Below are 22089 nucleotides of genomic sequence, written 5' to 3'. Positions count from 1 at the left end.
GACCTTTCAGATCCCTTACAGCTCTAAGTATACAGGCCAGGTAACCAACTGTTTGGCCATAGCAACCCATAATGACCATTTACTAAGGTATGGAAAAACTGTGATTTTCAGTGGCATAAAATTATAGATTTCTTAAAGAAGTATTTAAGTTATTTGTATTCATCTTCCCTATAGACTGTAAACTTCTTGAGGCTACATAGAGACTATTTCAGGTCTTGTTTTATTTATCTGTCATTTCATCTCTTGCCTAATACAGTTCCTTTTACAAAGTAGGCACCTAATAAAAAAATTTGCTAGAGATAAAAGTCTGTTCTCAGATCTGAACATTGTTGTCCCATCATTTCAGTCTTGTCTGACTCTTTGTGACCCAATTTGGGGTTTTCTTAGCAAAGATACTTGGAGCGGTTTGCCATTTCCTTCTACAGATCATTTTATAGATGAGGAAACTGATATAAACAGGGTTAAGTGATTTGCCCAGGGTCACACAACTAGTAAGTGTCTGAGGCCAGATTTGAACTTAGGTCTTCCAGACTCTAAGCCCCGTGCTCTATTCACTGAGCCATCAAGCTGCCCCAGACCTGTGCATATGTACCTACTAACTGAAAACTCAAATTCATTTAAACAATCCAAGGATTTTGCTCACAACAGTCTTGATGAAGATGATTCCCTGAATGGCGGGTTGATTTAGGAGATGGGGTTGTTAACACTGGGTGTACATAACCAAAAGGGAAACACCAGTAAAAAGAAAAAATGGAAAGGAAAGCTGAAGTTTGAAAAACCCAGTGAGAAAAAGCACATTACTGAAATGAATATGATTTTTCAGTTCCTGTAGTGAATTAGAGAAGAGCCAACTACTAATTATTTTAAAGATGTATTTACAGATTCTATGAAATTTCACAAGCACACAGCTTGTAGAGCGAGAATAAAGCTTGAGAATACAAGGAGATAGAATGTCAGGGTCTGCAATTTTCTGGAGAGTTGCTGGAATGAATATGAAGTTTGTTTTTCTCTCATGGTTTCAGTGGTTGATTCCATAATCATGATGAATATTGGAGAAAAACTTCATTCCAGCACCAGATCTTCTTTTACAGTAAAATGTTCTGATACAATGAACTTGGCATTGTGTATTGATCAGCTGTGATGGACTTGACTCTTCTCAGCAATACAGTGGCCCAGGATAGTTCCAAAGGACTCATGATGGAAAATACTCCCCACATCTAGAAAAAAGAACTGTGGAATCTAGATGCAGATTGAACCAAACTATTTCTGCTTTTTTTGTTTTTCTTTTTTGAGGTTTTTCCCTTTTGCTCTGATTCTTCTTTCACAGCATGACTAATGCAGAAATTGCTTGCTGTCTTGGGGAGGAGTGAGGAAGGGGAGGGAGGGAGAAAAATTTGAAACTAGAAATCTTATAAAAACAAATGTTGAAAACTATCTCTACATGTAACTAGAAAATAATAAAATACTTTCATGAATAACAAACAACAACAATGAGCTGGGCTCTCAAACCTAATGTGAGAGTGATAGGCACAGAGAGATATAATGGTCTTAAACTTGTCATATGGGAGGTGGCAGGGTCTCTTTTATCCACAGTGTCTTGGTGTCATTCACAATTTGACCACAATTTTTTCCTAGAATCCTATCACTAGATGGGGCTATGACAAATGTCTGTCCCAATCTCCTCATTGCATAGATGAGGAAATTGAGACAAAGAGGTTAAATGGAGTCTTCAAGATCACACAGATTATTTGATGAAAACCCATATCTTCTAATATCTAATCATGTACTCTTTTCTATTACATCAAAATTTGAAAAAAAATTCCCGCTCAGAAAATAATTTTTCCCATCTAATATATTCCAATTAGAAAAGAAAAAAAAGAATTTGTTGATCATAATCTTAATATTATTTGATTTTTCTGGGGGATGCTTTTTTTTTCCTGTTTGTCAGACCCATTTCCATATATAGCTAGGCATCACAGCACAGTTTAAACTCAGGAAGGCCTGAGTTTATATTTGGCCTTAGACCCTGTGTGCTTCCCTGGGCAAGTCACTCAACCCCTGTCTACCTGATTTCCCCAACTATAAAAAGAGGATTAATAGCAGCACCTACCTCTCATGGTTGTTGAAAGGATCAAATCAGATATTATTTATAAAGGGCTTATCACAGTGCTTGGCACACAGTAAGAGCATAAGAAATCTTGTTTCCTTCCTTCCATATAATTCTTGTAGATGTAGGACTAAATTGCAATGTGAAATGCTTCGATGTTTGTGCCATACCCAAGAAACAAAACAAAGAACCCAAAACACCAAATGGTTTTTGGTTTGGTCCCTGCTCCTGTTCTGTATTCATGAAAAATCTATGCCAGATGTGGAATGGAAGAAAAATAGCTTGACTGCAGTTAAGATTTCTTTGTGTTTCTTTCTGAAAGTCAGAGATGGGGAGGTGAGGCTTGTAGAACCAGAACAAAACAATGCTCATACTAACATGGGCAGCACACTTTCCTAAAGTCTAAACCTGCCAAGTGCCTGCCACATGCTCGTTTTAAAAGCCTTTATGGAAAATGCCATACATTTTTTTTGCTAACATCACTTAAACTAATGAGCTAGCTTCACTTGTATTTTTTTTTTCAAGTGGATTAAGCACACAGGCTCTCTCTCTCTCTCCATCCTCACATGTTTCTGAACTAGGCAGTCTAAACCTCCAGCTTAAACTGATGATGAGATGCCAGACAGTAATGAAACACAATTACCTAGGCAAACTTTTGAAGGATTTGAGCCCTGAGGCAGACACTGTTTACTAAAGACCAAAAGCACCATTTGTACTGCGCACAACCAATTGCCTCAATCCTCCCTAGTTCAGGATACTGGCAGCCCCTGGACTCGGCCAGATTTCTAGGTGTGAGATAACATCAAACTCCTGTCTGCGCTTCAGCACCTCAGGGTCTTTGCTATGCTTTTCAACAAGAAAATACAAGTACTAACAAAAGCCTATTATAACATTTTCTTTTGTATTCACTTGGTGCCTTTCTTATTGGCTTCTTTTTGTATTGTGATGCACCCCCAACAGAATAGAGTTAGAAAATGCCCCATCACCCCAAATCTGGAAAATATTCCAGGAAATCTCCCCCTCCCCCTTAAATAATAGTCACTTCAACAACTTGCCTAGGGTTAGTCTGTTGGTTTGGGTGGAAAATGTCCATTGGGATCACTGTGATCGCAGAATCTGAGAGACAGAAGGGACCTCAGTCCAACCTACACATAAAAATCAAACCAACCAAGTCCTGGTTGTTCAGCTTGGCTAAAGTACACTAAGGTGGGGTTCTAAAGAGAGCCTGGCCTCTGGAGAGAGGAAGTCCCTTTTTCTCTTACTCATTGATTCATTAAGCAACCCCCACCTCAAGTCTCCAGTATGATACTAATTATAATAAAAGTTATAGGCTGTAAATCTATAGATTCCCCAAAAGGGGAAGAAATAATAGGTACTCAATGAATAATGTAAATTGGATATGGGATAGGTAATTTCCTATTCACAAAGAGCAGTGCTGAACATAAAAAATATCATAATACACATTAGTAGAATGACTAGAACATTAAAACTTATAAAAATGATTACGGTCAACTGACAGGCTGATATTTAAGGCACATTAGAAAAGAAAACAATTTGCTGGAACTCTCTAAACAACTCCCGGGATGTATCTGTTGGTAAAAACAAACCAGGCCTCAGTCAATTTTCTTTCTTATGGCCACCCCTTCTGATGCATTTGGTTCCTTTGCCACTAGGTCACTCCTGCCACTTCTGAACTGAATGCTTCTATCACTGGACCATTAGCCAGAGCTGGACCTTTAGAATTTCTGAATACTGGGGGGGTGGGGGGGGTGGAAGATATAGAAGTGGAAGAAGCAGCTACTTGTTGATGGCCATACAGAGACCACTTTGTTCTTGGGATGTATCTTGAAGATAGTTCACATGCTTTAAGGCTGGAAAGGAAGAGAGGAGGAAAGACCAGTGGTTTCCTTTTGCACATCCAATTAGAAATCAGACTTCAGACTTTTCATTACCACCCACTGCAAATAAGTCCTATTGTTATTATCAGAAGCAGCTTCCCTCATTCCCTATATCATCCTCCCTTCTCCCCCAACCAAAATGAGTTTCCATGTGGTTTCCTGGAACCAGGAATGATGATGGAGTATGCTTCATGTGTGTGGGAAGCCCTCACTATGACTAATGGGGAGTTGATATCTAGAAAAAATAAGAAAGCTGACCTTATTCTGACCCTGTTTTTTTCCTTCCTTCCTTCCTTCCCTTCTGCCTTTTTCTTTTTTTCTTTCTTCCTTTCTTTCTTCCTTTTTTTCCTCTCTAGGAGAAAGTACAGTCCTTCACTATCACATACTAAGCTGTCAAGTTTCCTGCATTTGGGGAAATTGCAAGGCAGGCCATCTGGAGTATAAGCCTCACCCTGGGAAAACCACATTCATGATCATGGCAACATCCCTACTAGGTAAGCATGCCCCTCCCCTATTCTTCTCTGGACCATTGGTCTTTATTCTTTTTTGACCCCATACTCCATTAGCAAAAAATTGGGGGACTGCTCCTCTAATACATGTATATTTTCTTATTTATAGTTTATATGCATGTACTAATTTAGTAAAACATACACAGCATGAAATTTACCAAGTAAACATTTTTAAAAGATATAAAAAAGATAAAATAAAATGTGATCCTAGAATCCAACAGGGTAAAACTGAAGTTTTCCGAGTAAGAGAGTGACATGCTTTAAGAAAATCACTTTGGCAGCTGGAAAAGCGAGAGACTTAAAGAGTCCAAGGAGACCAATAAGGGGTCTATTGAAACAGCCCAGGTGAGCAGTGAAGAGGGCCTGTATTTATGAGCAGTGAGAAATGGGTGGATATGAAAGATGTTGTGAAGGCAGAAACAACAAAAAAAAAGATTTTGGTAACTGATTACAGATGTGGGATGAAGGAAAGTCAAAGGTCAAGAATATTATCAAGGTTATAAAACAAGGACAGGGAGATGAATATGCTCTCTGCAGAAGTAGGAAGATTAAGAAGATTAATGGGCTATTTACTTTTAAAATAAAGCAAGAGGGGCAGTTAGATAGCACAGTGGATAAAGCACTGGCCCTGGATTCAGGCAGACCTGAGTTCAAATCCGGCCTCAGACACTTGACACTTACTAGCTGTGTAACCCTGGGCAAGTCACTTAACCCTCATTGCCCCTCGCAAAAAAAAAAAGAAGAAGAAGAAGAAGAAGAAGAAGAAGAAGAAGAAGAAGAAGAAGAAGAAGAAGAAGAAGAAGAAGAAGAAGAAGAAGAAGAAAAGAAAGCATTGTAATACCATGCTGGAGGATGATGGAAGATTATGAGTAGGATCATCTTTAAAAAAGGAGGGGGGAGGGGCAGCTAGGTGGTGCAGTGGATAGAGCACCTGCCCTGGAATCAGGAGTGCCTGAGTTCAAATCTGGCCTCAGACACTTAACACTTACTAACTGTGTGTCCCTGGGCAAGTCACTTAACCCCAATTGCCTCACTAAAAAAAAAAAGAAAAAAAAGGGGGGAAGCAGTGAAAGAGAAAATTAGTTTATAGAAAGTTTGGCTAACTGAGTCAAGGACATTTGTAGATGTCTTAGAAGAACAAAAGATAGGCACAAAATGGAATATACTTGTCAGCATTTCTATAGCTACCTATTCTTATCTTCAACAACAGTGGAACGACCACATTTTGGCTCTAACAACTCATTATCTAGTGAAGTAATAAGGAATAAGAAACAAATTATGAGAAAGTAGAAATGGAGATGATAAATAAAGATGAGGCTGAGAAGACAGAGTAGACATAGCAGACCAAGTACAAATAGCAAACAAATTAGCCTTTCAAGATTCTCTTCCAATGCAATATCTCTCAGGAATCTGCCAAGATCAAATCTGACTCCTTGACAGATGCCCATAGAAATCCTAATTATCTCTATCAAGAGGAATAAAAGAAGGTGACACAATTTTGAAAGCATTGGATAACTGACTTTTCATTCAGTCAATTCAAATAAATAATTATTAAGCACCTAAAATGCATGCAACAGATTATGCCAGACTTTGTGAATACAAAACCAAAAATGAAACCTTGCCTGTCCTCAAGAACATTACATTCTTGTAATGAGGCTGGGGACAGGGTTGGGGGAGGGGGAAAGTAGTTATAAGTAATGCACAGACAATTACCTACAAAGTAATTTGAGGAGCAAGAGAACATAAGCAACTAGAGCAATCAGGGAAGGCTTAATGAGAGAGGAGATGTTGTATGGTTGAAAGAGAGTTGGAATAGGAGTCAAAGGACCAGAGCTTGAATCTGAACTCTGCCACTTACTACCTATAAAGTATTAAACAAGTCAGTTAACTTCTCTAGGGGTTGGACTAGATGATCTCTTCCAGTTCTAAGCATATGATCCTATGAGCCAAGCTTTAAAGTGAGATGAAGAAGGAGGTCAGGAGGGAAGTTGAACAGTGAGTTTTAGAAATAGCTTTAGCAATCCTAGGATTCCACTGAATTCTGCTTTGATCATCAGGATAGCGCAGGTATTATGTATACCCTACCCATTCACCCCATCCCATGCCTCCATCCCTGGAGGTAGATAATTCATTCAATATAGAAGTGAGCTCTGGGACAGAGTTAACTTGATTGAGGAGTGGGAGGATAAGTTCTTCACCTCTCTAAATCCAGCCAGGTCTCAGCAATCCATTAAGCACTACTGGCCATGAGCCAGAACCAGAAACTCATAATGTGCCCTACTACCACACATACAATCACCACCACTACCACCACCACCACCAACACAGATAGTATTGAACCACTACTTTGGTGGGTCAATGATTTCATTCTGTCCCTCCCCCAAAGATAATTAAAAGAGAATATGTTAGTAATTACTGACCCTTATGGAAACTTTCTCCTTTCTATTAAGTCTTTTTTGTTTTGGTGAGGCAATTGGGGTTAAGTGACTTGCCCAGGGTCACACAGCTAGTAAGTGTTAAGTGTCTGAGGCCGGACCCGAACTCAGGTCCTTCTGACTCCAGGGCCGGTGCTCTATCCACTGTGCCACCTAGCTGCCCCTCTATTAAATCTTTATGGCAATTTTCCATATACATGAGCATCTCTGATGAAAATATTTCAAGGGAACAGGAACTCTTTTGCAAAACCACATAATCAGTCATACAATTGAATGAAAAAACATAGAAAAACTGCTATATTTATTTTTTGTTGATTACCAAAATAATTGAAATAATTTTATTTTGTAGAGCAAAAATCAGGTTCTCCTTCAGTGAGGTGTCTCTCTAATGAATCTGTTAAGATCAAATCTGGGGCAGCTAGGTGGCGCAGTGGATAAAGCACTGGCCCTGGATTCAGGAAGACCTGAGTTCAAATCCGGTCTCAGACACTTGACACTAGCTGTGTGACCCTGGGCAAGTCACTTAACCCCCATTGCCCTGCAAAAAAAAAAAAAAAAAAGGATCAAATCTAATGGGGCACCTAGGTGGTATAGTGGATAGAACATTGGTCCTGGAGTCAGGAAGACCTGAGTTCAAATCCAGCCTCAGACACTTAGCACTTACTAGTCACTTAACTCTAATTGCCTCACCAAAAAAAAAAAAAAAAAAAAAGATCAAATCTGATTCCTTGATAGATGCCCATAGAAATCCTAATTATCTAAATCAAGAGAGGAATAAAATAAGACTATACATTCTCACTGAAGATGTCTCAATTGTTATGGTGGTTGTTATGGATATCCAGGTGGTAAGGTGCTCAAGATGCTTCTGTTCTTAATATCAAACTGATTGCATAACATCCCAGAATGCTACATTAACTCCTCAGTAAGATCCATGGGTATATAAAAGAGATTGATTTAACAATCCACATCTAAAAAACCAAGTGGATGAAAAATAATTATCGTCCATACCGAGACATACAGTTGTAGGGGTAGTCTCTTGAGTTATTACATAAATGCATGATTTTGGACAAGGCACATAACTGTGTCAGGAGTTGAACAGAAGGAAGAGTTCAGGTTGTATTGTATTTGGGAAACTGTGCAACAGGTTCATAAACCACATTCTTTCTCTTTGTCTGTCTGTCTGTCTCTTTGTCTCTCTCTCTCAAGTGACCTTTTTATTTTTATTTTTTGTTTGTTTTTCTGTGAGGCAATGAGGGTTAAGTGACTTGCTCAGGGTCATACAGCTAGTATCAAGTGTCAGAGGCCAGATTTGAACTCAGGTCCTCCTGACTCCAGAGCCAGTGCTCTAATCCACTGCGACACCTAGTTGCCCCCTCAAGTGACCTTTTTAAAAGACTAGGAGAGATAAATGAGGGTAACAAGTAAGTTGCAATACATTGTTAGTGATGACTAGTGCACAGAAAATGTAAAAGATATCATTAAGGAAATGAATGATTGGAAAAGGATATGGGCAGGCCATATAGCAAGAACAAGGGATTATAGACAGACAGACTCCATGCTTCATAGCTACCCACAGAATGTTAACAGACTTAGGGGCAGCTAGGTGGCACAGTGGATAAAGCACTGGCCCTGGATTCAGGAGGACCTGAGTTCAAATCCGGCCTCAGACACTTGACACTTACTAGCTGTGTGACCCTGGGCAAGTCACTTAACCCTCATTGCCCCGCCCCCCCCAAAAGACTTAGAAGTCTTTAAGCAATTGGGTAGATTCTCTACATAGGATCTATAAGCATATATAGGCAAGAACTACCCAGGATGAAAGGGCATGGATTGGTTATATCTTGAGGTAATGGAAGAAGTACCCACATCAATGAAATCATGTTGTTGTTTGTCCTTCATTTTCTTTTTTCTTTCTTTCTTTTTTCTTTTATAAAAGTATTTTATTATTTTCCAGTTACATGTAAGGATAGTTTTCCACATTTGTTTTCATAGGATTTTTATTTCCAATTTTTTCTCCCACCTTCCCTTCCCTCCCCCCTCCTCAAGCAATCTGATATAGGTTATATATGTACAATCACATTAAACATATTTCCGCATTAGTCATATTGTGAAAGAAGAATCAGAGCACAAGGGAAAAACCTCAAAAAAGAAGGAAAAAACTGCACAAAATTAGAAACAGTATGGTTCAATCTGCATTCAGAATCCACAGTTCTTTTTTCTGGATGTTGAGAACATTTTCTATCATGAGTTCTTTGAAATTATTTTTGATCACTGTACTGCCGAGAAGAGCTAAGTCTATCACAGTTGATCATCACACAATGTTGCTGTTACTGTGTACGATGTTCTCCTGGTTCTGCTCCTCTCACTCAGTATCAGTTCATGTAAGTCCTTCAAGGTTTCTCTGAACTCCTCCTGCTCATCATTTTTTTACAGCACAATAGTATTCCATTACATTCATATACCACAACTTGTTTAACCATTCCCCAATTGATGGGTATTCCCTCGATTTCCAATTCTTTGCCACCACAAAGAGAGCTGCTATAAATATTTTTGTACATGTGGGTCCTTTGCCCTCTTGGGCACCTAGTAGTGCTATTACTGGGTCAAAGGGTATAAACAATCCCATAGCCCTTTGGGCATAGTTCCAAATTACTTTCCAGAATGGTTGGATCAGTTCACAGCTTCATCAACAATGCATTAGTAGGGGCAACTAGGTGGCACAGTGGATAGAACACAGGCCCTGGATTCAGGAGGACCTGGGTTCAAATCTGGCCTCAGACACTTAACATGTACTAGCTGTGTGACCCCGGGCAAGTCACTTAACCCCAATTGCCTCACCAAAAAGAAAACAACCCAAAAACAAAAACCAATGCATTAGTGTTCCAATTTTTCAACAGCTTCTCCTACATTTATTATTGTCCTTTTTGTCACATTAGCCAATCTGATAGGTGTGAGGTGGTACCTCAGAGTTGTTTTAATTTGCATTTCTCAAATCAATAATGATTTAGAACATTTTTTTCATAAGGCAATAGATAGCTTTCATAACTGCCTGTTCATATCCTTTGGCCATTTCACAATTGGGGAATGACTTGCATTCTTATAAATTTGATTTAGTTCCCTATATATTTTAGAAATTAGGCCTTTATCAGAAATACTGGCTATAAAAATTGTTCTCCAGCTTTCTGCCTGCCTTCTAATTTTGGCTGCATTGCTTCTGTTTGTACAAAAAAATTTTTTTGTACAAAAACTTTTAATTTAATGTAATCAAAGTCTTACATTTGGTAATATTCTCTATGTCCTTCATTTTCAAAGAGGACAATGACATTAGCTGATATTATGACTTATAGGATTTAAGTGAGGCTGGGCTGTGGAAAGTCACCAGCCTTACTCTCTTCTCCAGAGCTATCTGGATCTACTGGAAAGATATATGTTAGGATGACTGGAGATGGCCCTGGATGTTTTAAGGCAGTACAGGTTAAGTGACTTGCCCAGGGTCACACAGCTAGTAAGTATCTGATGTCAGATTTGAATTCAGGTCCTCCCAACTTCAGGGCCAGTGGTCTATCCACTGTACCACCTAGCTGCCCCTCAATGAAGTCAAACCAATCCATAGAAGTGAAAGTGGATGTTAAAAGGTCTGTGTTTCATAGGAAAAAAGAAAAGAAAAAAGTAAGGGCAATTATAACTTAAAGTTGTCTTTACCTAAAGAAAATTGGCTGATGGAGCTTCCACCATTACTAATTCAGATTCAAATTTAATTCAGTTCAGACCCTACAAATTTAAATACGCAGCTTCTAAGTTTTCTCTATTATGGCAGTATAAAACCTGTGCCTTACAAATAAAGTATGGAAGACTACTGAAGTAAGTTAAGTTTAAGAGTAGGAAGAAGGATAGGAGGCTACCCAGTTGTTGTTAGAAGAAAAATCAGCAGAAAACCATCTCCTTGATTATAAGTTTTCTATTTGTAAGATGTATATTTTAGAAGCTGTGAAACATGGCAAAAGTCCTTGGGCAGTCCCTGGATGCTCTCATATGAACTCCTAAACTCAATACATTCATGCCTAGGATGATTATAAAATGAAGGAGAACTGCTAACAATGCCTTGTCTGTGGATTTTGATTATTCATGGGTTGCAGGTCCATGAAAAAATAAAACGTTGCAAGATTCTGATGAATCAGGGTGATTCAAACCTATTTCGCCTGAGATGGACTATATTTCTGGGTAAATTCAGTGTGTTCTCAGTTTTCAAGAAGCAAAAGCTTACTAATACCCAGTATCAGTGTCCCTAAAGTACTTGATGGAGGTCTGACTACAAGACTTCTAGCTGGGGGTCCAGAGAGAATATTTCTTGTTGAAAAAGTTGAGCTCACTTTACCCTGTTCTGGGAACACATTCTTATCAGGTGCCAGAAGTCACTACCGGTACTATTCTGTCAGCTTTGTTGTTCAGATGGGCTGCAAAAGTTGAGTTTCCACCTTTCTTTCATTATTTGTCATGTGCTGGCAAATGCTGAAAAACTGCCTATTTCTCAACAAATATAATTTGGAGGGACATGTTATCTTCCTTTGCCACCAGATTCTTAATTATCAAAATGTCAGCAGGAAAGAGAAATATGAGGGGTGGGGGGGATCCTCAGAACTGAAGACACCATTGTTATGATAAAAGCTCAAGTTTTACTGTGTTGATATGAAGTCTTGGGGGCCTCTAGTTGCACCCCTCTTTTCCTCTGGAGAAGGTGAAAATCCTGCTATGTATTTTTTTTTAGAAATAAGTGGTACATTTTAAGCCCCCTCCCATCTTTGAGAAAAAGGGAAGAATCATTCTATGAGAACACCTAAAAAACAAGAATGAAACAAGAGAGAAACCCAGTATTTCCCAAGTCTCCATTTTACCTCATTCCCCTGCCCCCACACTCTCCCTCCCAATATTGCCCTGTTCTGAATGTGAAAAATATGCAGGCTGAGCTGCCTTTACTAGAGATGTGTCTAACAAGAACTTCATTGTCTCAGACAGGTGTGAGATTGGACTTGATTCAGGGCCAACAACTCCAATATCAGAGCCAGCTCTGTGAGCTGAAAACATGCACCGACCATCCAGTAATACCACTGCAGCCAGCCAGAGACTCAACAATTTAAGGCTTAACACACACAACATAAATCAGATGAGGATGTACCAGCCAACCGTCAGCTTCTTGGGTAGGTGCCTGCAGACTGTCTGTGCAGATCAGACCCTGCCTGTTTGGGTTATTTGAAACTTTTCTTTCTTTCTTTTTTTTTTTTCAATATAAAGATGAGAGACTGGGTGGAGTAGCTAGCAGAGGCACATTTCAGTTTGCCCTGTCTTGCCCCAACAGCCCTCTTCTATATAAATGCTGTTTTTGAGGGAGCTCTCAAATAAAGTTACCAAATGGTATACACATATTAGGACTAGATTAAAATTGGGTGTGAGGGGTTGGGAAAAGTTTAGCAGGTAGAAATCAAAATTAGTTATGTGAACTTGAGTAAATTGTTTAACATCTCTTGACTTCAGTTTCTTTTTCTATAAAATGGGGTGAGAGGGGTAAGATTAGATGACAGTTGCCTTCTACTTCTAAAATTCTATCCTTTTATTCTATTTCTATTCTATGGTTGTCCCAAACCAAGCTGCTTTTGCATTGATATGTTTACTCTGTTTATCAAGAGAAACACGGTCCATAGCATTCCTCCCTTCTCTCTCTCTCTCTCTCTCTCTCTCTCTCTCTCTCACCTTATAATAGTCCTTTAGTAAATTATATGGTTCAGAACCAGGCAGTATATGATGTACAAAATCATTGAGAAACCTGTACATAGGAGTTATGAAATGGAGGCAGTAAAAAAAAAAGATGGAGGTAGTTTTAGAATCATAGGAATCAAGGAAGGAAATGATATGTTACATTTGGGCCAATTAGTCTGACTCTCTAAGTCTCCATCTCTTGTAGCAATTCCTTGCAAAAATTTATCAGAGGCAAAGATAGAGAATCATTGAATGTTTAAACTGAAAGGCATCCCAGAATGTGAGCAGTCCAATCTTACATCCAATGCAGAAATCCCTCTTCAGTTTTCTTAACAGATAATAGTAACAGCTGGCAGTAATAGCTGCTACTTACATAATAGTGTACAAAACACCTATCTCATAATGAAAGAGAACTAAGAGAGAACAATGAGAAACAGAGAATAAAGCATTAAAGAGAACATTGATGGAAAAATCAGCCAGATTAGACAAAGTACATATAAGGGAGATTTTTGTTGAAGGGGATACAATTATTGATGATATTGAGGAAATAGGGCATCTTAATAAACAAGGTATCTTACTATACATAGTATCTATAGAAGAAAAGGACTCTAAAGGCATAGGGGGAAATCTCAGAATTTATTATTGCTGAAAAGGGAGAGAAAGAGAACATCAGTAATTACTAATCTATATACCCATTCTTCCATCTATACAAAATCTTGATGAGTATTTCCTATACACAAATATAGGGCAACCTGGATAAGGGTATTAGTAGGGAACAAACAGGCTTTAACAAATGATATCCAACAATACCTTTTCTATTTTACAATTCACTGAAAGAACATAACTATAACGAATATATTCTGTATCCCATTTAATTTATCCTACGTAATTTGTTAAAAGACCAAGGTTATCAGTATACTGCCCAAGTGATGTATAGGGATGTTCTCCACAAAATAGTACCAGATCATCTTACTTGTTTCCCGAGGAACCTGTATATGACTCAAGAAACAATAGTTAGAACTAAAAATGGAACAACTGATTGGTTTAAGATTGGAAAAGGAATATGACAAGACTGTATATTGTCACCTTATTTACTTAACTTATACATAGAGTACATCATGCAAAATGCCAGGCTGGATGCATCAAAAGCTAGAATTAAGGTTTCTGGGAGAAAAGCAACAATCTCAGATGTGCAGAAAGGAAAAAAAGCCTCTTGATGAGAGTGAAAGAGGAGAGTATAAAAGCTGGGTTGAAGCTTAACATCAAACAAATAAACTAAGCTCATGACAATTGTTTCCATCACTTCCTGTAAACAGAGGGAGAAGAAATGGAAGCTGTGTGAGATTTTAGATTCTTGGGCTCAAGGATCACTGCAGATGGTGACTGTGACCGTAAAATTAAAAGACACTTGTGCCTTGGAAGGCAAGCTATAGCAAATCGGGACAACATACTAAAAAGCAGAGACATGGTCTTGCTTAAAAAGGTCTGTATAGTGAAAGCTGTGGTTTTTCCAGTAACCATGTATGGCTGGGAGAGCTGGATCACATGCCACAGAACTGACACTTTCAAATTGTGATGCTGGAGAAGAATTTTTAGAACCCCTTGGATGGCAAGGGGATCAATCAGTCAATACTTAAAGAAAGTAATTCAGACTATTCATTGGAAGGTCAAATACTGAAGCTGAAGCTTACTTTGGCCACAAAATGAGAAGATAGGATTCATCAGAAAAGACCCTGATGTTGGGAAAGATTAAAGGCCAAAGAAGAAGGAGATGGTGGAGGATGAGATGGATAGATAGTATCATGGCAACCACAAATATGAACTTGAATGGACTTTGGAAGATAGTGGAGGATAGAAGGGCCTGATGTGATATGGTCCATGGGATCACAAAGAGTTATATACAACTGAACAACTACCGCCACTAAATAACTATAGTGAGGAACTTAGATGGCATGTCCATTTTAGCATGACCCATATAGATAATAAAATAAAATATTACTTTTCTCCCCCAAAAAACTAAAACTAAATTAATTGAAAACTGTGGAGAATATAAGAAAATTATGCTTCTAAAAGAACATTATGATTATTAAAAAACCACATTTGATTCTTGGAACAAAATGCCTTACAGGCTCTTTTAGCACAATTTGTTTTCCATCTAAACACCAAAACCATTTGATATTCCTTGAAAGATTTAACAACGGCAATAAACCTGTTCAATGGCTCTTTGATCCTAAATATCAGGCAAGACATAAAAAAGGAAGATGTGGTCTCACTAAAGGTGTTGGCTGCTGTGATGGAAGAGATGCAGTGCTGAGTCCAAGGTGAAGAGGGCTTCTTTCTAGATGGTTATGTCCCCCCGATGGTCCTGCTCATGGATGACTTTGAATTAAATATGAATATCACACAGAGTGGAGAGTCATGTGCAGGGGATAAGCAGACTTGAAACACATAACAAATAAGGAACTTTTAAGAACAGGAGTAAGGATGTCAAGGATGGACTGGTTAAACAGAGAGGGATGACAGGAGGAGAGAATGCTAGAAGGCCACTATCACCCTGGGTGGAACCCCAATGATGAGTTTATGGGAAAATATGAACAAAAGTAGCACAGGATTGCCAGGCATGGATGAGTTGGGATCTCCATCTTTGCTGGGAACTTCCAAGTTGGTGGGATCCCAGATCCATTTGAATATATGGCATATTTCAAAATAGAGAGGATGTATGACATATAACGAATAGAGATTTGGCCTGGGAGTCAGGAACTCTGGAACTCAAACCATACCTCTGACCCATATAAGCTGTGTGACCATGGGCAAGTTACTTAGCCTCTCAGTGCCTTAAAAACCGTTCAAAATTCTAAGTTACAAGTGAGATTCTCACTTGTATCAGGGAGAAGTTTCTAAACTGGTTCTTCACATCTCCTCCCTTCCCCACCTGTCAAAATAGAAATAAACCCAAACCTCACAATAATACTCTGAGGAAGGCAGTACAAGTATTTTTCAGCAACATATTCAAGATGAGGAAACTTACACTCAGGTTAAGTCACATGGTTAAGTACATATAGGGAACTAGAACAAGCTCAGAAGATTCTGACTCCAAGGTCAGTGATCTTTCTGTTATAGTGTGGTCCCTCACAATGGGCAGTCAATAAAATAGCTGGCACCTACTTTAGAGGGTGAAGTAAATTTGAATATCTCCTACAATTAGCTAGCAGCTACATTCACCAATCAGAAATAATAGATTTTCCTTCATTTTCCTCTTTAAGTATGCAAAATGCAGCCCATTAACTATTCTAAATTTCACAAAAACCCTATTATTGCCATTTTATAGATGATTAAATGGAAATTCCCAGAGGATGAGAGATTTTGCCATTCTCACACAACTAATAAGTGTCAGAGGCAGGATTTGAACCCAGATCTTTTTCACTCTAAATCAAGGAATCTATGCTATTATGCCATGGCTAAGGTTGGCATCCTCAACCTGACTCCAGGCTTCCTTTACAGACATGTTTCACATTGTTCCCCTTCACAGTCTACATTCTGGACAAACTAGGCTACTAGTTGAACAGTCACCATTAGGAAAATGTATAAGACAGGGGAAGTATTTTAAAGTGTCAACTAACAAAATTAGGAGGAAGTTCATGGAATATGAATAATAGGGTTTTCTCTCCTTTCCCAGCTATAATTTTGAACTACAGCAATACTGAAGTATTTTTAGAGGGTGATATAAAATTAAACAATGTATTTTCCAAGTAATGACTTCTAGAATTGGGCAAGATACAATAAATGGCTTCATACCTCTGTAGGATTTACTCTGTTATGTAAAAAAGCCAACCCTGGGCACAACACAGAGGATTTCAAACAACTGCATATCAATCTGATCAAGTTCACCATCTGCTGCATCTTAAGGCAGAGCTAAGTGATAAACGTGAAAATGACAGAAATGGCAAGACCTTACCCGATAAACCTATGAAACATCCCCACTATTATTTTTGCTATTTCTCCCCAACTTCACAACACATATATGCATATATACACATATATACATATATGTGTGTGTGTATATATATACATACATATATATGTATGTGTGTGTATATATACACACACACACACACACACACACACACACATGCACACGCACACACACAAGGTGGCAGGTGGCTAGATGATGCAGAGACAAAGCACCAGAACTGGAATCAGGAAGATTCAACTTCCTGCATTCAAATTCAGCTTCAGACACTTATTAGCTTTGTGACCCTGGGCAAGTCACTTAACTTCGTTTGTGTCATCAGTTCTTCATCTGTAAAATGAGCTGGAGAAGGAAATGACAATCCACTCCACTATCTTTGCCAAGAAAACCACCAATGGGGGCAGCTAGGTGATGAAGTGGATAGAGGAGGCAGGAGGATCTGAGTTCAAATCTGGCCTCAGACATTTAACACTTACTAGCTGTGTGACCCTGGGCAAGTCACTTAACCCCAATTGCCTCACCAAAACAACAACAACAAAATCTTAAAAAAAAAAAACAAAAACACCAATGAAGTAACCAAGAGTCCAACATGGCTAAAATTACTGAACAAACAAAAATCATGTGGTGGCATAAACATAAGTACCCTTATACCTGTAAAGATCTGAACCTCAAAACCAAATAAAATGTACAATTTCAAAGGTAGTCATGTCTCAAAGCCTGGATAATTATAATTGTTCCAAAGTGCAGGCAACTCCCAGCACATCCCAGAACCCATGAAGATTAACAAGCCTGCAGAATCTAAATCAACCAGTGAATGAATAGAAATGCCAAATGGAGCACTGAGCTTACGCTGACTTTTGTAGATATTTGAATATCTTTATTATTATATAATTTGCCATCTGATACACACAGAGCTATTCTAATGGAGCAATATTATAGTAACCTCATGGGACTGAATAAACTAGCCATGTACATTTCCCCCCACATCGACTTTTCTGAGAAATGCAATCAGCAACCAGATTATCTAACCCCACCTCAGTTCTTCTCTTTGCCTGCCACAGCCCAATAGTATAACACATCTAAGAAGAAAAAAATGGAGAATTTGCTCAGCTACAGCTATGTGCCAAAAGGCCTTCTTCTATAGTGAAACAAATTGATTAAAAGATGTTATAAAAAAAAGTTAGGCTATGCAAGATTGTATTACTCTGAATACAGCCTGGGAGCAGTGAGATATGCCTGGGAATCAGAAGCCCTTAAGATATATAAAGAATAATAAACTCCTTTTGTATCATCATAGAATTTGGCTGACATTGCTTAGTGGAAAGAATATTAGACCTGAAGTCAGAAGCTCTCGATTTGTGACCTCAGGCAAATTACTTAATCTCTCTGAGCCTCAGTTTCTTAATCTTTAAAATGTGGTCATTGGATTAGACATTGTCTAAATTCTAGGATCCTATGATGCCACTAATGTTCTTTCTCTTATGATAAAAAAGGAAGTGGGGAGCTAGAAAGCCCTTAGGCCTAAGGATCAGTAGGGTATCCCAATTTGACCAATGATTGAGTTCCTCTGGTATCAGGAGAGTTGGGCTCCTAAATTACAAGTCCAATTCCAACTTGTCAAAAGTCTAGATCTTATACTTAATTTGGACTTAGAACCATAGAATACTAAACCTGAAAGAAACTTTAGAGACCATGTAGTCCAGAGTTCTCATTTTATATTTGATGGAATACAAACCCAGAAGGCTGAGATGACTAAAAAGAATTGATTGAATTGAATGGAATTGCCCACGGTTAAATTAAACAGGTAGCAAATATAAAATCCAGGGAATTCAATCCAAGTCTTCTGACTCCAAATTGATGTATCTTTCTACTAAACTGCAGTACTGTATGTTGGTTTTGTTTGTGTTTTGTTTAAGATTGATGTCATTGCAATGGCCATATATGAAGACAAAGTTCTTCCTCTTCCTTAGCAAAGGGTGTGGGGTTGGGTGGGAGGGGAGATCTATTTTAGATTAAAATGCTCAAAAGGTTTCATTATATTAATTATTATTACCATTCAGAACCTGCTGGAACTGAATGTGAACTTGGAGTCAATCCTCATTCTGTCCTTTGTGGTCTCCCTTCCACGATGACTTCCAAAGGTCCTTCTACCAGAAGAGATCCAAGGAAGAGGGAAGAAAAAAATAATTTGCAATTTGATAAGCATTTTAAAAGGAGTAGGTGTTCTGCCGGGGTTTCTGAATGTGCTAGTGTACTGGTTCTTCGTTTGTTTTTTTTACTAGATTAAGACTGATTTTTAACTTAGACTTTTTAGCCTCTTAATCTAATTGTTCCTCCCATATATACATATATATGATTCAGAATTTTAATCCTTAGAATTCAATAACTAAATGTATTCAGAAAAAAGACATGATTATAAGTTATTAAATAATATTCATGGATAATAGCTTGAAAAGATAAAAAAAGACATTTTTCTAGACTAGATTTTTTGTGTGTTATGAATTCATCATGTGGCTTACACTAGTACTAAGAATTTTTTGTCAAAGCACCAAATACATATATTTGAGATTTTAGTGGTTTCAATCATCAGTGCTAACTTTATAGATCAAATGTTAGATTTAAATCATCTGGTCTAACCTCCTTCATTTTATAAGGAAATTGAGACCTCTACATAGGTTGTCATTTGCCTAAGATTATGCAGTTATTAGTAGAGTCAGTATTCCAACCCAGATTTCCTGACTCCCAATCCAGTGGGTTACCACAACACCACAATGTCTAGAATAAATACCTTTCACACATTTTCTGTTCTAGTCAGAAATCCCATCTAGAAACCCAGAAACCCCAAAGTCCTGACCACAGACTTAGAAGCCCAAATAAGTTAAATGCCTGTCTTCCCAATATCAAATAGTCAGTTAATGGTGAATCTAGGCTTGAAAGCAATTCTCATGAGCTCATGATAGTTTTACATTCCTTCTTACACTATCCCAAAGACTAACTTCTTACACCATCCCAATGGTAAAAACCAAAAACAAATAAACAACTAAAAACCATGATCTGGTCAATGTTTGCTAGGAGGGCACGTTAATTTTTTTTTTTTTTAGTTTACTGTGGTTGGTAATTGGATCTCTAGTCTCAGAACATGAAATGTTCTGTCAGAAAGGAATTACAAAAGAAAATTCTATGTAAAGAAAGCAGATTTGTCATTAAAAGAGATTTCATTTACAGGAGTTTTGCTATCAGTACTTTTAATCTTCACAAATAAGCGGTACTTCAAAAGCTAATAATAAATACTAAAAAAAAAATCTGGTCTAAGATTTTATAAAACCTGAATTTTAAAAAATAGGCATCAAGACATGAATATTGGAAATGTGAGTAAGCAAATATACCTGCCTCTTTTGAGCAGACATTCCCTATCCACTTTTATATCATGAGAGTAAGAGGGAAAAGGGATAATAATGAAAAGGAGAGCCAAGATACTCATTTTCTCCCTTTAGGCCAAGTCACAAATGTTGAACTAGTAAAAAGTTCCTAAAAAAAGAAATTGAGGGGGCAGCTAGATGTCACAGTGGATATAGCACCAGCCCCGGATTCAGAAGAACCAGAGTTCAAATCTGACCTCAGACACTTGACACTTACTAGTTGTGTGACCCTGGACAAGTCGCTTAACCCTCATTGCCCTGCAAACAAACAAACAAACAAACAAAAAACAAAAACAAAAAAAGAAATTAAGTTAATATGGACCAACACTGCTGAAACAATAATGAAAAGGAGCAAAAACTTAGTTTGAAGGCCTATAACTAATAGGTTATATAACAAGAATCTTTCTAATTAAAGCTTTTCTAGATTAGTGGTCAAAAATCAATGCCTTATCTTCTCTGTCTAAAAAAACTTTTTGTAAATTCCTTTTCATACTAATTAATGACAATCATCTTTTCCCCCTTTGAATAGTCACTATCTTTGCAGAATTTTCAAGTTATATATAGTGAAATGTACAAACTGAATCATCACTTGCCATGTGTTGTCAGTGATGACTTGATAATAAAGCTACCTTTAGGAAGTACCATTCTTGGTTAAAAAAAAACCCCAACAAACCAGTTAAGAGGTGCCCTATTATAGAAAAGACTGATTCTCCCTCTTTTTTAATCTTTTATAACCATAATCTTGATATAGTATTTTTTTTGTCTTTTTTTTTGGTGGGGGGCAGGCAATGAGGGTTAAGTGACTTGCCCAGCGTCACACAGCTAGTAAGTGTCAAGTGTCTGAGGCCAGATTTGAACCCAGGTCCTCGTGAATCCAAGGCTGGTGCTTTATCCAGTGCTCCACCTAGCTGCCCCTTGATATAGTATTTTATACCTCAAAAAGACCTGAGAAATCATCTATTTACTTAGTCCCCTTATTTTATCAAGAGGAAACCAAGGCCTGGAGAGGCTAAATTATTTGCCTTGAGTCACACTGTGGCAAAGACTGGACTAGAATTCAGCACCCTTCTCACTTTTACCAGACAGTCTCAATTCCTCTATTTGGTTTTTCAAAGTTTGAGTTCAACAGAAACACTAAGAGAAGTGATATATGGATCTAAGATGGGAGGAACCAATTAAATGAACTGGAAAAAAAGAAATGAAACATTCAACTTTTAAGAAATTCTGTACTATGCATCTCCGGCATAAACCAGATAAGACATTTAAGTCAGTGTAGGGAAAAAGTGACATTGAACTGTAGCAAGGGATGGACTCAAAATAACTCAGACAGGAAAAAAAATAGTCTGATTTGGCAGGGCATAAGACAGTGATTTCCCATTTACTCACCTTCAATAGCAAGGGCAAGAGTCTTTTGAAATAAGTGAAATACTGTCTGTTTTTTCCATTTCCAAAGACAGAGTAGTTTTCTTTAGACCCTCCTAATACTCCAACAGGTCCTAGTGGTGTCACAGAACCCATACCTTTCCTTGTTTAAAGGCTGCTCTTCAATCAAATATTTCCTGGGTTGTAAGACTAGAAACTTTACCTTCTCATCTTTGGCTCAACCCTCCGTAATAAGTATATGCATCGTGCTTCTGCTTTATGTAATAGAGATGAGGCAATTAATCTTTTGCTTGTAGATGTTCTGAGTGTAGTGTTACGGAATAATGACTTTTTTCTGAATCCTTCTCCCCAATTTGTTACAAATTCTAAAGAACATGTAAGATGATTAGCCCCTGTCAGGAGTCAGAAAATCAGTATTTCATCATTAAGATCACTTCATATAATTACTTATCCTTCTCCCTGACACACTCCTTTTTCCCCCTTAAAGAAGATGTCCATGAGGCACTAACCACATGCCACCGAAATCATGGCCTGATCATCTGGCACAGTATCTATGAAAACATTCCATCTGTAAATCCATTCCTACTAAAATTTACTAGTATATAATTAGTAAGGTG

The 22089-nt window shown here is 38.0% G+C and overlaps 1 protein-coding gene and 1 pseudogene across 1 annotated transcript in view; both read right to left on the bottom strand.

Annotated features, from left to right (window-relative positions):
* Window positions 1-22089, bottom strand: part of RUNX1 (RUNX family transcription factor 1) — a 361259-nt gene that overhangs the window by 31850 nt on the left and 307320 nt on the right. The gene's annotated exons all lie outside the window — the stretch shown is intronic.
* Window positions 4363-4507, bottom strand: LOC122752423 (annotated as a pseudogene).

This window comes from Dromiciops gliroides, chromosome 3 (assembly GCF_019393635.1).
Source record: "Dromiciops gliroides isolate mDroGli1 chromosome 3, mDroGli1.pri, whole genome shotgun sequence".
Taxonomy (NCBI): Eukaryota; Metazoa; Chordata; class Mammalia; order Microbiotheria; family Microbiotheriidae; genus Dromiciops; species Dromiciops gliroides.
The sequence above is the reverse complement of the archived record's forward strand: the minus strand, read 5'-3'. Positions and strand labels throughout refer to the sequence as shown.